Genomic DNA, 14,216 nt, shown 5'->3' with positions numbered 1-14,216 from the left:
TACGGTAATACCTATGGGCACTGGGAAAAATGTTGTAGAGCTTGATTGTAGGACTTTTAAATATTTGTGAAATAAATGATCACAGAACTTTTGCAATTCTTGTCTTTTGATTTGTGGCATACTTGTGTCAAACTGTACAGACTGCATGTTTTGAGTTCTCTCTCTTTCTAGCCATGGTTGTACTGTTTGCATACAGGTGCAGGACTTTATGTTGCAGTGAAAAATGAGCCGACAGTGAGTAAAAAAAAGTGACAAAAGCAAATAAAATGGCAACAGGCTGTTTTGGGGTTTATGGGGTTAAATAAACTTCATTAGTTAGCCGGCTTTCGAGGTTTATGACTGGGCTGATACCGTAGCTTAGCATAGAGACTGGAAGCAGCTAGCCAACTCTGCCTATTAGCACCTTTAAAACTGACTTATTTAGAGGTTATGTTTCATCAAGAAAAAGTTTTTGCATAAAGTTGTACGGATTGAAACCAGATATAACAAGTTAGTTAGCCACAGTTGCTTTATTACGCCCACTATTTGTACCTTTTTCTTGTTAGCCGTTTCCTGACTATTTCTACTAAGCTATGCTAATGCAACGCCTCATATGGAGTCTTGCATAGCCAGACCATTCTTCACCTATCATTCTGCTATTGGGTAATAAATGGCTCTGACCTGATTATGTTTCTTTAAACCAATCACAGTCGTCCTGGACTGCTAAACCCAGGATGCAGCAACTGTGCCCCTGCAAAATAGCGATCAGGGGAATAGGTTATCTTTGAATATTTGCACGCATAGTGGGGAGATCTGTCATTAAAATTGCTCATATACTAGAAAAAGCTCAATCGAAATCCTGTATTAAAAAACTGACGTTTTTGTTTCTGCTTGAAAGTTGTTGTTCCCCATAGTAGAGGTGATTATAAAAACAGCAACATGGGAGGAGAACGTTGCACAAAATCATCTACATCCAATAAGAATACCATCCATCTTTTCGTTTTATTCTAGGGTCTTTAGGGTGGTTTGTTTCACACCTAGCCACAAAAGACCTTAACAAACCCCTTTGTAGCAGGGGGAGCACGGACGACTCACATAATGAGGGGGAGGAGCAACAAACCCCCGATTGAAACTGAAACTCAGGTGTTCATGGCTCCTTTAGGATATAAGTATGTGGAACTCCCAACTAGTCGGTCAGAGCTGATGAAGCCTCTTGGATGAGAGGTGGAACGTCTTCAAGGAACTCAAGCAAGTCCAGTTGTTATGATTAATCTATGAGAATAACCATGACCTGGATGACTGAGGCCTTGTAGGAGGGTATCCCACAAAACAAAGATATTTTCTACGATTTGGCCTGTCATTCACATGAAAACGCAGATTTACGGCATTAAAAACGATTCTTTCAAAAACCTCCGACCAAAGTGAAGATTAGCGAATCATCCGTTTATGCATCTGCATGTGGACGTCAATAACCGGAGTTTGAGATGTCGAAAAGTCACAAAATATGTTCTTTACATCACATACGTGACCTGTGTTTACATTTGGAAACAGCGTGGACGCCCTCAGAACTGTGTTGGCGTTGTCTGTTGTCCAGGCCCAGATACCGCTCCACATACAAGAACATGGGCGTAGGACGACGTTAATGATGGTTATTTTCCGCCACCTTGCCATTCCACGTCCGAGGCATGTTCTCCGTCAATGAAATCGCCACTGGTTTTGGGTCAGACTGGGACGCACTGCCAGCTGGTGGGAGAACTTTGAGATGGAAATCGTGCTCCTGGAGAAATGGCGTTGGAGTTATTACATCCTCACGTAGAATATGTGTACGTGCGTTTTTTCTAGACGGAGGGGGCAGGATATTCGCTTTTACCAAAACCCTGCTACGTGTGGACAAGGCCTGAGAATCTTCACAGACTTTTGGTTTTACTTTCAGCAAGAAAACCAATAAAATCTATTTCCTAAAATGTTAAGACAGCCCATTTAGTCAGTTAATAAATCAAACAAAAACAACTTGTCGATTCAGCATCACTAGCCTGAATATTCCCAACATTAAAACGTCCATCCAGACCTGCAGAAGAAACACTTGACACGACCTTTAGCGCCGTGATGAATTTCAAAGGCTCGAGAGGGTTGCGTGTGTATTCTTGTAAAACAAAACCGTAAATACACATAAACCAAATTTTACGAGGCAATTGCATTTCTGGAATTGAGTCAAACTTGTAAACACTGAGGAAGAGGACGAGGAGGAGGAGGAGGAGGAGGAGGGGAAGAAAAGTCGAGCAGCCAGGCCTGGAAATATGTAGGCCAGTCAAACGGAGGTGTGGTCGGGGACGGACGGTGCAGCTCTCGCTCCGGGCCAGGTCTGCTCAGAAGGTCATGTGAAAGTGGAATGTGGCTGAGCTGGATGCTCGCCAGGGGCTGTGTTCGCTGAAGAAAGCTTATTTTTTTAGAAAACAAAGTCAAAACTGTAAGCCACCTGGGAGAGTATTCTTTTTTTTCTTCTCCTCGTCGCTTCAATAACGTCCAGGTGATTTGAATAATTGGGTTTGTGAAGCATGTGACACTATCTCGCCACAGGGCAGAGTTCTTTTTGACTATGTTCCGAACAGACTTGGACTGACATAATGAGAGGCTGGACTTTTTTTTTTTTTTGGCATATGCCGCATAAACTGGACAAACAATTACCTAGCAATTACTGTGAAGCTTTTTGAGATAGAGGGGAATGTATCACTCAGCGGGCGGCTGACAGCGTGAGCTAACTCAGCAAGCGACATGCAAAATAGGAAAATAATGGTGTAGAGTGCCAGAAGTGAAGAGTCTCCGAACAACACCGAGACACACGATAAACAAGAAGGCAGCGAAAACCAATTTATGTAGACAGGTGAAGAGGAGCGCATATGCAAACAAAAAAAAAAAAAAGACACATATCCAAAGAGAAGTGAACATGACTGAAAGCAGAGCAGAGAGGGAGGGCGGCTTCATAACACTCTTATTGAGAATGAATCATGTATCGGTTGGTATTAAAGCAGTACATATAAACAAAATGAGTCCATGTTTTCCCACGTGAGAGGGATCGCTTCATTTCAGGATATTAAGCTGCGAGTTTGGCCGCGGGGTGAGGAAGTTTTAAGGTGAGAGGACGGTCAGGCATCGTGTCTGTGTGCTGTTTAGTTTGGAAGCTTCGCTGGTGTATTGTGTCAACCAGACCTTTGTTCCCACCCGCATTACTGACTCACAAGTTTAGGTATTGCGACAACAAAAACCAGGAGGATGTCACGCTGGCAGGTAAGGAGAGAAAAGAGGTGAAGACAGAGGTGACAGAACGACAGGAGCGGAGAACATAAATGACAGGTGTTAGGTTGAGTTCACACTGGCAGCGGATTTCTTTTTGGCAGATCCAGATTGGAATCAGATTACTTTTTTAAAGTGTGTATGGCAAAAAAACGTAGTCATACCGTAGGTGGTTTGAAATCCGATTCAAATCAAATTTTGAGCGACTGAGCCACTTAAATCAGATTTCAATCCGTCCTTTACGTCACTGGCAGCACATAACGCAGAACACATGACGGTGACTTCACACCGAGCTGGAACACGGGTCTGGTACTGAAGCAGAAGTACACACCAAATACAGCAGATACATCTAGAAGCCTTGTCGCCCCGGCTGTGGATTTGCCATCACTCTAAAATAAGCACCTTTGGTTTGCTGTGTCACAGATGGACCCTGATACAGACCTCTGCTGCTATTGGGCTGCTGTGTCTTTAGATGCGTTTGAATGTGTTTCAGCTCTGATCCAGTTTTGTTCTATCAGGGAAACGACTCGATTTCAAGGAAGAGGTTTCATTTACATAATTACTATCAGCAAAATGCATGTAATGCATTAAAAATGAAAGTACTTGCTCTGCAGAAAGGTATAGCTTGTTATTGATGTATAAGGTCGTCTTAGATTGTTATGACTGATGCATCAACCTAGACAGAACATTGCTCGGTTAAGGTGGAGACAGTTTTAACTGCAGTGCAAAAAAATGTTAATTTTTTTTTAACAGTTTTTAAAAACATTTTAGAAGAATTTACTGTTATTTTTTTTCAGATTTTCCCTGTTTTGTTGAAGTACAGAGACTAAATTGTAGTATTAATTTACATGTTAATTGTAAAAAAACAAACAAAAAACAGGACAAAACTGTACATAAAGTCAATGTTAAAAACCTGGGTTTTTTTTGTTTGTTTGTTTTTTTTTTGTTGTTTTTTTTTTTACAAATGGCTAAGTTAACATCACTTTTTTTTACTGCATTGAAATCACAAAAATATCATTATTCATCAGATATTTTCTGTTATTTTTTTAAACACTCACATTATAAGTTTAAAAATGGTAAATTTTTTTTCATATTTTACAAATTTACCTTTAAAAAAAAAAAAAAAATATATATATATATATATATATATATATATATATATATATATATACCAAGTAAGAGCATTTTAAAAAGTTTTAATTTACATGCTGATCGTTTAAAAAAAAATGAACATGTCAATAATTACTACTTGTATTTTTAAAAAATAATAATATTTCATTGTAAAATCAAACACTTTTACTGATTTTACATTTGTTTAAAAAGTCATTCCTGAACAGATGGTTGCTCTTATTTTCACTAATTTTTACAGTGAAGGTTTACTGTTTTTTTTCTGGCACCATTGCCGACAGATTTTTAAATTTTTTTGTTTTCATTACGGGATTTTTTAAAGTGTACTTAATGCAGTTTGACAGTTTAGTCCAGTGGTTCCCAACTAAAAGCCATGTTTCTGATTACAGTTTTAATTTCATTTTCTGTACCTAATGTTGGCATCAAGGGCTAAAATATTTAGCATTATTTGGTCTGCTGTTTCAGGCACGAGTGTAGCAACCATCCACATTTTAACTCCGTACATACGTTAAACATATTTGGTATTAGCGGGGCGGCTCCTATGAGTCTACGAGCAGACACATTACCAATAATCTGAGCCAAACATCGGCTCAGACCAAGAGCCCAGACCAGATTTCTCTGATTGTCAGGAGCGGTGAAACAGGACTAAATCAGCCTGAAACTCTTGTAGTCTGAGCCCAGCATCCTTTCCAAAGAATCGCAAGAAGTCATGAGATCGTTAAAGAGGGAAAAACTGGAAAAACCTCAAGTTAGAAGTTGACTCAGATTAGGTGAATGTAGCCCTGATGCAAATGTGCCAAATGAATGACGCACAAAAGCCCAATTGTAACCTTAAAGTTAAAACAAAGTGGCAGTTAAAGGTTCTTTATCTTCGGTAATGTGAGCAGAAATGTACGTGTGATTAGATCGCTGACCGTCTCTCACCTGGGCTGACAGATCAGTGGAAGGAGATAGAGCGTTAAATAAGTAAACAAGACCTGAAGCACATTCTTTAGAAATGTAAACTGATTTTTTTATTTTTTTTTGCCAATACCCTGCAAATGACCTGCGAACTTTTCATGTGGAGGAAAAGGGGAACAGAAAAAGCTCATTTTGGACAACTGTCAGCCGTCAGAAAGGAACAAGGAGCCCGAACTGGAAACTTTTTTATGGTGTCACAAGTCACAGTGGCCGGGATCTTAATGTGAAAAATAGCTCAAGCTGTCGGTAAAATGTGCGGTAGAAAATACGATATTCCCGGCGGAATGCTACGGAGTAGAAGCAGAAAGTAGCAGAAAATGGAAATGCTCAAGCACCCTAAAATTGTACAGTACAGCAAATGTGCTGTCTGGCAGCGCCGCCGTATGAGAACGTACAAACATTCCTGGTTTGTGATGCTGCCCGCATCGCCGCTATTGCTCCAGTGTGAAAGTATGAGAGGACTCATCTCCGTCCTTTATCTAATCTGCAGTTTTCTGTTTTCATTCTAGAAAACTGCTCCATGAGCCAGAGTGTGTGTTTAACGGCGCAGCTGCCACAAAAAACTAACACCCCAACACCGAATGTAACATCGCTTGTAAATGACAACAAAGATTTCCCTCTTAAAGACGAACTTCGAGAGACAAATTGAGTTTTTACGAGGTGTGAACATAAAATCTAAGATAAGATGGCAGGGTGAGGGTGGAGGGGATCGACCGAGTCCTGAATGCGTCAGCAGCATGAAGCCTGTTAAAAGTTCAGTGTGGTTGAGGCTGGAAATCAAGGAGTGGAGCTCTGTGTTGTGTGCTGTGCGCCTGCTGGCAGCCCTTCTGGCTGGCATTCACCGATGCTTTTTTGGCTGCTTTCAGAAGGATCCAAAGCAAACAGGAACGGCTCTGCTTACAGGCCGTAAAACATGTGTGTCAGCCTTCTCCTCCACGGACAGCACTGTACCGCACAAAATGGCACGACGCCGCTCACATTTTCTCACTGAGCTAATGCAAAATATTAAGGTCGCTTCCAATTATGATGATAAACGAGTTGTTTTTTTGGGGGGGATTTTTAAAGTTTGGATCCTTCTTCTGACACATAAGAAACTAGTATGGCAGTGCCTCTGACAACACCGTGTGAGGCTGCAGTGGCACTTGGTAGTACTATAGTTTGTACTGCAGTAAAACAGCGAGTAGCATCACAACACTTTAGCCTGTGTCGTGAATTATTATGGTAGGTTTTCATATTAGTGAGGGAGGAGAGCTGAGGAATGTGTACGAGAGATAAAACCAAAAATAGAAGTCTAGCTGGGTTCTACTAAAGCTTGTAGGATTACCATGACCTGGATGACTGATAATTTACACGGACGTACTGCAGGAGAACTATAGTACAAGCTGGGGTCTTGATAGTAACTGTGATATTTAAAAAATGGCTTCATATCATGGTAATAACATACATATGATAACGCTGTAACTATCTGGTTGATACTCCAGTATAGCAGGTGGTGGTACTGCACGTTGATGCTGGTCGCCACTCACCATAAAATACAATAAATGAAGAAGAAGACAAAGAAACAAGCTAGCTCACTACTTCTCCACCCACACCCTAAGAAAGCATTATTATATTTTCCCCAAAATGTCAGCATTGCATCGAGAAAATCTACAATCCTGACAGCTCGAGTACAGGCAGTACTGTGGTTGGTGTATTACGTTGCACTTTAGAGGTCAATATGACAAAACCAGTGTCAGCGATGGACGACGCATTTGATCGTGGACAACTGTTTTGAAGCTTAATTGGAATTGCCGTTGCCATTTTGCCCGGTTGAAGCCAAATGTAATGAGCAAGGGCTGGAGCGACCTGCCAATTACAAGGTGTCTCCGCCCTAAAATACACTGTGCTTTATCGTCTTTTTCACTCCAAGTGGGATCATAATTTACTAAACAAACACCATTTTGTATTGAAGGAGGCTTTAAACTAGCGATTAAGACCAAAAAACTCATTAGGAGAATGTTTACTAGAGGACGCAGATCAAAGAGAAGTAGGCTCATTTACTCATAGACAACAACCAGTTGAGTCGCCCCCTGCTGGTTATTAGAAAGAATGCAGGTTTACAGAACTTCTGTCTTCACTCTGTCTACTGTCCATCTTCTATATATATAGTCCATATCAGACTCCCCAGTCCTGCATCATGCGGTGCACACGGGCCTCGTTAAGATATGTAACGGTTGCTACATTTCTCTGAGCGACACAGATGACTCATCAGAATTTGATCTTCTCCGTCTAATCGTCAGCTGGCTGCAGGAAATCTCTCAGCTGATTTAGCTGCGTGGGTTTCAAAGGATGGAAGTCTGTGCAGACTTTGATGGTGTATCACAGGGTTGAATTGGGCTCAGCGCTCTGTATATTACTCTGTGATTCCAATCACGACACTGCAGATTACAAGAAGTCAAGCCTGCCTGCACAGACCCAGCATTAATCATTTACGGTAACCAAAAAAAAAACACAAAACAAACCACATCACCTGGAAGACACTAATGTACTCAGCATTATTATGCCAGACTTCTTTCTTTTTTTTTTACTAATTACAGTGTTTGACCAATCGTCTTCAATCCGGAGCTTGTTCTAGTAATGTTTTCCACGACTCAAACTTTATTTCAAACCAGCGAAATAATCTAATAATGCCATTTACTGTTTACAGTGTGGCAGCCGTTGGGTCTTTGCCATCCAGAGAAGGGCACGCGAGCCAGATTTAAAAGTCTGCTCTGAATGTTTATGGGGTTTCTTTGTGCCTAAGTGGTTTGAATTGCAGAGCTTTTGCAGAACATCGTTACTGCAGCAATCAAAGCTGTGATTTTCCTCTTTTAACTGCTCTGTAAAGAACAATCAGAGATGCTGGTAAATGTTGAGCGGTTCATGTGGGGAAAAAGAAATAATTTGTCACCTCTGATGTTGAGGCGCATTTATGGCAACGCCAATGATGTCGGTGGGCGTATGTGCCCCCCCAAAAAAAACCCCCAGAAATATGGCAAAATCAGCAGATTTTTTTCCTCACTTGTTCCGCTCTGGTCATCTCTTAGAGGTCAAGGTGAGTATTTGTACCTCTGCGATGGCACTCCGTCTCTCTGGATGACAGCTTCCACATAAACGGGGCGGCGGCAGTCACGAGCGGGAGATTATGAGCGTTTGATGAAAACGGCTATCGGCGGATTTATCACGGGGGCGACTCGCTCGGTTCGACCTCCAGACACGTGTGAGGTCACTTACTGCAGCTTCATGTTTTTTACATCGGTCTTCATGTTATTCCAATGTCTAAGCCCCTTGCCTCTAATCTAATGACTGTGCTGCGAGTGTCCAGGTATTACCTTCAGAAAATATACACCCACAACATTCTTTCAGAACTATTGAGTTCTGTTTATTTTAAAGAAGGCAGGAAGAATTTGAGCCCTGCTGGCAGAAAGATGTATATATAGAGTCGTTTTTTATAGACACTTAACTCCAATTAACCTCCATTCTCCTATTTGCCTATAATCACATTATCCTCTGGTATTCGACTCTATTTTTCTTTCATCCAAGAGAGGCTGTGTGTCCAGAGAACAGTGCACGAACAAGCTTCTCCTTGTGTTGGGTGTCCCAGTTGCCAAGAGAGCGAGTCTATGGTCTTCACTCTGTCTTTTGTCAGGTCTTTTCTCGCTGCTCTCCTGCTGCATATCTGAGCTCTGTCCTCGGGCCACGTCCAGCGCCAGCCGACGCCTGATTCATGCCTTCAGTTGTCTGCTGCCGTCAGCTGACTCCTCAGCGCAACAGGTTCGGGCTTGTTGAGGATTCACTGCTCTGTCTGGTGATGTCTAGTGTACTCTGAGTGTTTCTAAATGAGAGAATAATTTAAGAGGACGGTTTAAATATTCTCACCCCAAAAAAAAAAATCCAATGTGTTTTTCACTTCCCAACATTCCCTTGTTCATTTCTAATACTCTCAAGACACGCTGAGTCATTCCTCTTGTCAAAATAACGTCAGATGATTTTAATTCTCAGGACTAAACGTCTTCAAATGGACAGTTTTGGAACCAGACGCTTGATTCTGTGCCTCTTTCTTCCCCCCACGTCGCACTAAAAAACACATTCCAGCTGTCGACTGCGCTCATTCATGTACTAAATGTATAAAACTGTTTCTGACTACCTGGCTGTCCCCTAAAGCAATTATAGGTGAAAGAGCTCACTTTTGGCACTTTTAAACCCCTACGCCTCAAAAAGGCGCCTGTTGAGCTGTCACTCACAAGGACACATTAGTAACATATTCTCTCAAACTTATGCATGAATGATGATGTGGGAAATTTGCAGATTCGGAAAGATGTCACTTCAGTTTGGTTCTTACTTTGCACGTCCACTCCAACTCACTTAAGGAAGAAGTAATGTGCACATTTATTACCAGTTACTTGCTCCATGTAAAATATTAGACGCTTTTATAAGTGAGGCTTGCAACTAACGTTTTGTTTAATTGCAAACACACGCAGTTTGCAGTGATAGAAATCTGGAAAAAGCAGGAAATCCTCACAGTGGATAAACTGCCACGATAAAATGGGACTGACCTACAAGTATACTTAAACTAGCTCCACCAGCAGCAACAATAAAATGCTGCTTACATATCAATCCGCCTGAAAAATAACCTATAAATACGTAAATATAGGGACAGGAGCCATTCCACCCTCGTAACAAGTACTTATATTTGCAATACTTTGATTATCTAATAATATTTCTGACTCTCTGAATGCAGCAGTTTTGATTGTAATGAAGTATTTTGCTATAGCGCTACATTCAAATAAACAAAGGTGGAATATGTTTAGTTGCAACATTAATTAGCTGACGGAAATCAAACCAAACAAACAATGTTTCATTAGAACCTGCATGAAAACTGGCAAGAAATGAGGTATAAAGAAAGTTAGCTAAGTTAGCTAAAAGTAGGGTAATGGATGAAAGCTGAAATATTTAGTGTATAAGCTGTTGAAATTATTAAATAAACTGCATGAAAACTAGTTCGCAAACAAGAAACTACGACAAAAAATTAGGTAAAAGTAACAAAGTTGGCAAAGAGAGGGTAAGCATTTGAAAAAGTTAGCCGAAAAAAGCAGACACATAAAAGCTAAAAGTACACTAATGTAAAAAAGTTGAGGAAATTAGTGTATAAACTGTTGTGATCATCAACTAAACTGCATGAAAACTAGTTAGCAAACAATTAAATATGTCAAAAAAATGAGGTAGAAGTAATAAAGTTGGTAAAGAGAGAGTAAACATTTGAAATTTTCAAAATACTATTTCAAAACTAGTTGCCAAAGAGCTGAAATAACAGGCTAAAAGTTATGATTTAATAGCTGAAACGTTAGCTAAGAGGGGCTAAATATTTTAAATAATTAAACAAACAAAAAATAGATTAAAAAAAAAAACAAAAATAAAAAAGGGTCAAGCTGATATAGGCTGAAATAATGAGCCAAGAGAGGGTAAACATTTTAAATATGAATGTAATGGTCAAGTCAAGTCATTTAAGCAGCACATTTCAGAGAACAGATGTTGAGCCAAAGTGTTCTCCAAGGAAATGTTATAAATGTATGTGGCTAGTCTAAATATTAAAGTCAAAGCCTTATAGTATTACATTATAACAAATAACGGTTTAGTATTACAAGTAAATGTAGGCTAAAAGTAGGTTAATGGAAAAGGATTTAAATTATTAGCTAAGAGACAATAAACATTTCAAACTGACCACAATGAAGAGACAACTAGTTGGAATAACAGGGTAAAGGTTATGGATACTGGTTCAAACGGTTAGCCAAGAGCACATAAAGATTAGACATCATCAGGGCTGTTGTGTTATTTGGCACATGTGCACAGCTGAGTTGCGGCTTGTTTGTAAGTTTGTGTAACCAAGTTCGCAGACATTACTCAGCGAGAACTGACCACAGGATCAAATGTTACACCGACTTAATGAATAGTTCCTAAAGTCGTCGTGTTGCAACCCATTTATTTATAAAAACAACATCTTAGTACTCTCATCGAAAGGATTTTGTCCAGAATGTTTCTTACTGTAGGTCAGACGACTGTTTTAAGGGAAGACTGTGAGCAAATAATGAAGCCATTTCTGTAAAAAAAAAAAAAGTGTTGCAACGTGAATTTAGACTCCAGCAATAATAGTGACAAACGAGTTAAACGGGTATAAATAGGGGCATCAGATAAACTCAACGTTATCTCATTTTATCATTAATAATGTTTTAGCTTTTGCTGCCTGCCAATCTTTAGTAGCTCAAAGTCAACTGGCAGCTTCAGGCAACTTTTAAGGTGGAATGCTTCCTTGGAAGCTGCTCAGTGCACGAGCCGTGAATCAGTCAACGCACCTTAAATGTCCGTGTGACAACTCCGACCATTTTGCTTTTATTGGACATCTCGGTTGGCATGTGGGTTTGTGATGATTGGATCTCGTAGCACTTCGAAAATGTACGTGAATCTCAAGCGGATTATTCCGACTCTGAATATTCTGTTTCCTCTCTCTCTGAGAAAAAGTAGGTCCTGCAGGAGTACAACTATAAAAATAATCCCAAGAATAATGGAGTGAAATATGAGCGAAAAGTTAGCTCAAAGAGGATACATATTTCAAATAGTGAAGTAAAAACTGTTGAAATAATTAGCTTGAAGCACAGGAGATGGACAGCCAGTAAGAAAGATGAGGAAAATAATGTGCAAAATGTGTTGTGCAGATATTTTGCAATAAAAAGAGTATTAAAAAGTCTAACTACAATCATAATAATAACCCTATAACAATATTATAAGAGATACAACTGCTGGACTGAAGCTTCAGTTGTATGACAAACATATTTTATAATCTGCAACACGATCACGTGGCGTCACTTTAAAAATCAGCATGCATTTGTGAAGCAACAGGTGGGCTGCTAAAGCTGAGGAGGAGTGTTTCCTTTAAGCACAAAGCAGGTCGGACCCTTCACTTCTTCGCTGCTGTTTGATGGCGACGCATGAACACTATTATGTCAGGAAAAAAAAAAAAGCAAATATCCAGGCTGCTTCTGTAAAAGTTACCAGCGAATGTATGAAGATAATTAAATGTTAGAGGTCGCATGTTGACGCTGGAGAGGTGTGCGCCGCCGCTCTCTGTACGTTGTAATGTTTACTCATTAATCACATCCATTGGCAGTCATGGTCTGGGATTTGGCGTGCTGGCAGCGTGTTAAGTAAAAGCCGTGAATAAAACGGCTTTGTAAATTGAGTGCATTCAGGGCAGCCTTTTCCTGGCAAAGCAAAGAGAAAGAAAAAAAGAAAGCTTTTGATCATAGAGATGTCATTATTTCCCCCAAGAAGCGTGCCGTGTTTACCTGCGAGAGCCGGTGGAGGACTTCACACCCATTTAAATAATGAGACCACTGCAAAAGATGTTACAGATAATTGTTACCGTTTCACCTCAGACGGTTTTTTAAAAAGTTATCGCCGGAACGCTCACAATTATTTCCAATTGCTTTTGTGTAGCCGGTGGCAGGTTTCAGAATGTAAACTTGGCCCCTTACGCTGTTCTGATTTTTTTTTAAAACAACCCCTGAGCCACGGATGCGGCCTTTTATCAGGCTTTTTAAAAATAATAATAATAACAATAATGTGTGCTCAGCCTTTATTTTTTATGTCCTCTCGGCCAGCCATTAAAATCATCAACCCTGTTTTAAAAAGTTTGCTTCGGAGGGATTCGTCGCCCCAAAGGTTGACAAGACAAGCGCAGGAGGTCAAGGGAAGAGACACGGCGAACAACAGGCAGTGAACTAGAAAGAAACATGGCATCCATGAATAATGCATGGATGAAAAGGTTTATCTAATGGCACTCTTAAAACTTTTAAAAGTTCATCTTTGCTTTCAGCTGGAGATGCTCTCGGCTAAAAACCTTTCTTTCCCCTCTTACTTCTACTGCAGCCTTCTTCCCCCAAACTCAGCTTGAGAGAGAGACACTGATTGGTTTAATTATGTTTGCAGTGATTAAGCATCTTAATGGTGCTCATCACAATGTGAGACTTGAATCACAATGATTTGGAGATGTGACATTTGAGATGCAGCTTTGAGAGAAAAAAAAAAAAAAAGACACTCAGTCTGGCAGACGATTTAAAAAGAAAAAAAAAAGAAAAGAGACACTTACCGTCTTTAGACACTTGGTGGTCATGGCAGGGTCAGGGAGGAACGGAGGCGCTGAGAGAGTGGAGAGCGCGACCTCACGGCGTTTCCCTTCACATCCCGGCCCGAGGACGAGACCGACGGGGCTCGTTAACTTGAAAAAGCCTGGATGGAGGGCGGCGGGCTCGCTGGAGTGTGTCAAGAGGAAACTGCAGTCAGTCAGTCAGTCAGTCAGTCAGTCAGTCAGGAGGGAAAGCGAGGCAGACAAAAGCAGAGAGAACTCAAAGACGCCAGCAGTTCCTCTTCCTCCTTCGCTTTCTCTCTGGTGTAACTTAACCCCCCGAGGAGCCCCGGCGAAACAGACACACAGAACCAGTTCCAGACCTGTCTCGCTCCGACGAGGCTGCCTCGCCCCCTTCTTTTTCGCTCTCGGACTTTTCTTTTTTTTTTTTTCTCCCGTTTTTTGGTATCATTCGGCTCTTGATTCCTCGGCTCGGGCCGATGAGCTCACCGCGGGCTCAGGTTTCAGCGCCTGTGCTGGAATGCAGAGGGGCAGCGCTGCAGAGAGGCAGAGGTGCCGCGGAGGTCAAAGGCTACCGGGGTGGATGGTGTGGAGGATCCGAGACGACAGGGGTGTCTGCGGTGGAGGGATGTCTGAGGGTGAGGGGGGGGGAGCCGAGAACAAAACGGGAGTCGCGGGGGTCACGGGGGTTGCGGATGTC

General features: G+C 41.1%; 1 protein-coding gene across 1 annotated transcript in view; it reads right to left on the bottom strand.

Annotated features, from left to right (window-relative positions):
- Positions 1-13,701, bottom strand: part of flrt2 (fibronectin leucine rich transmembrane protein 2) — a 58,093-nt gene extending 44,392 nt beyond the window's left edge. The window contains exon 1 of the mRNA XM_008286289.1: positions 13,520-13,701. The gene's annotated coding sequence lies outside the window, so the exon portion shown is untranslated. The remainder of the gene's footprint in view (positions 1-13,519) is intronic.
- Positions 13,702-14,216: the final 515 nt, after the last annotated feature.

Source organism: Stegastes partitus, unplaced genomic scaffold (genome assembly GCF_000690725.1).
Source record: "Stegastes partitus isolate 25-593 unplaced genomic scaffold, Stegastes_partitus-1.0.2 Scaffold446, whole genome shotgun sequence".
NCBI classification, from domain to species: domain Eukaryota; kingdom Metazoa; phylum Chordata; class Actinopteri; family Pomacentridae; genus Stegastes; species Stegastes partitus.
The sequence above is the reverse complement of the archived record's forward strand: the minus strand, read 5'-3'. Positions and strand labels throughout refer to the sequence as shown.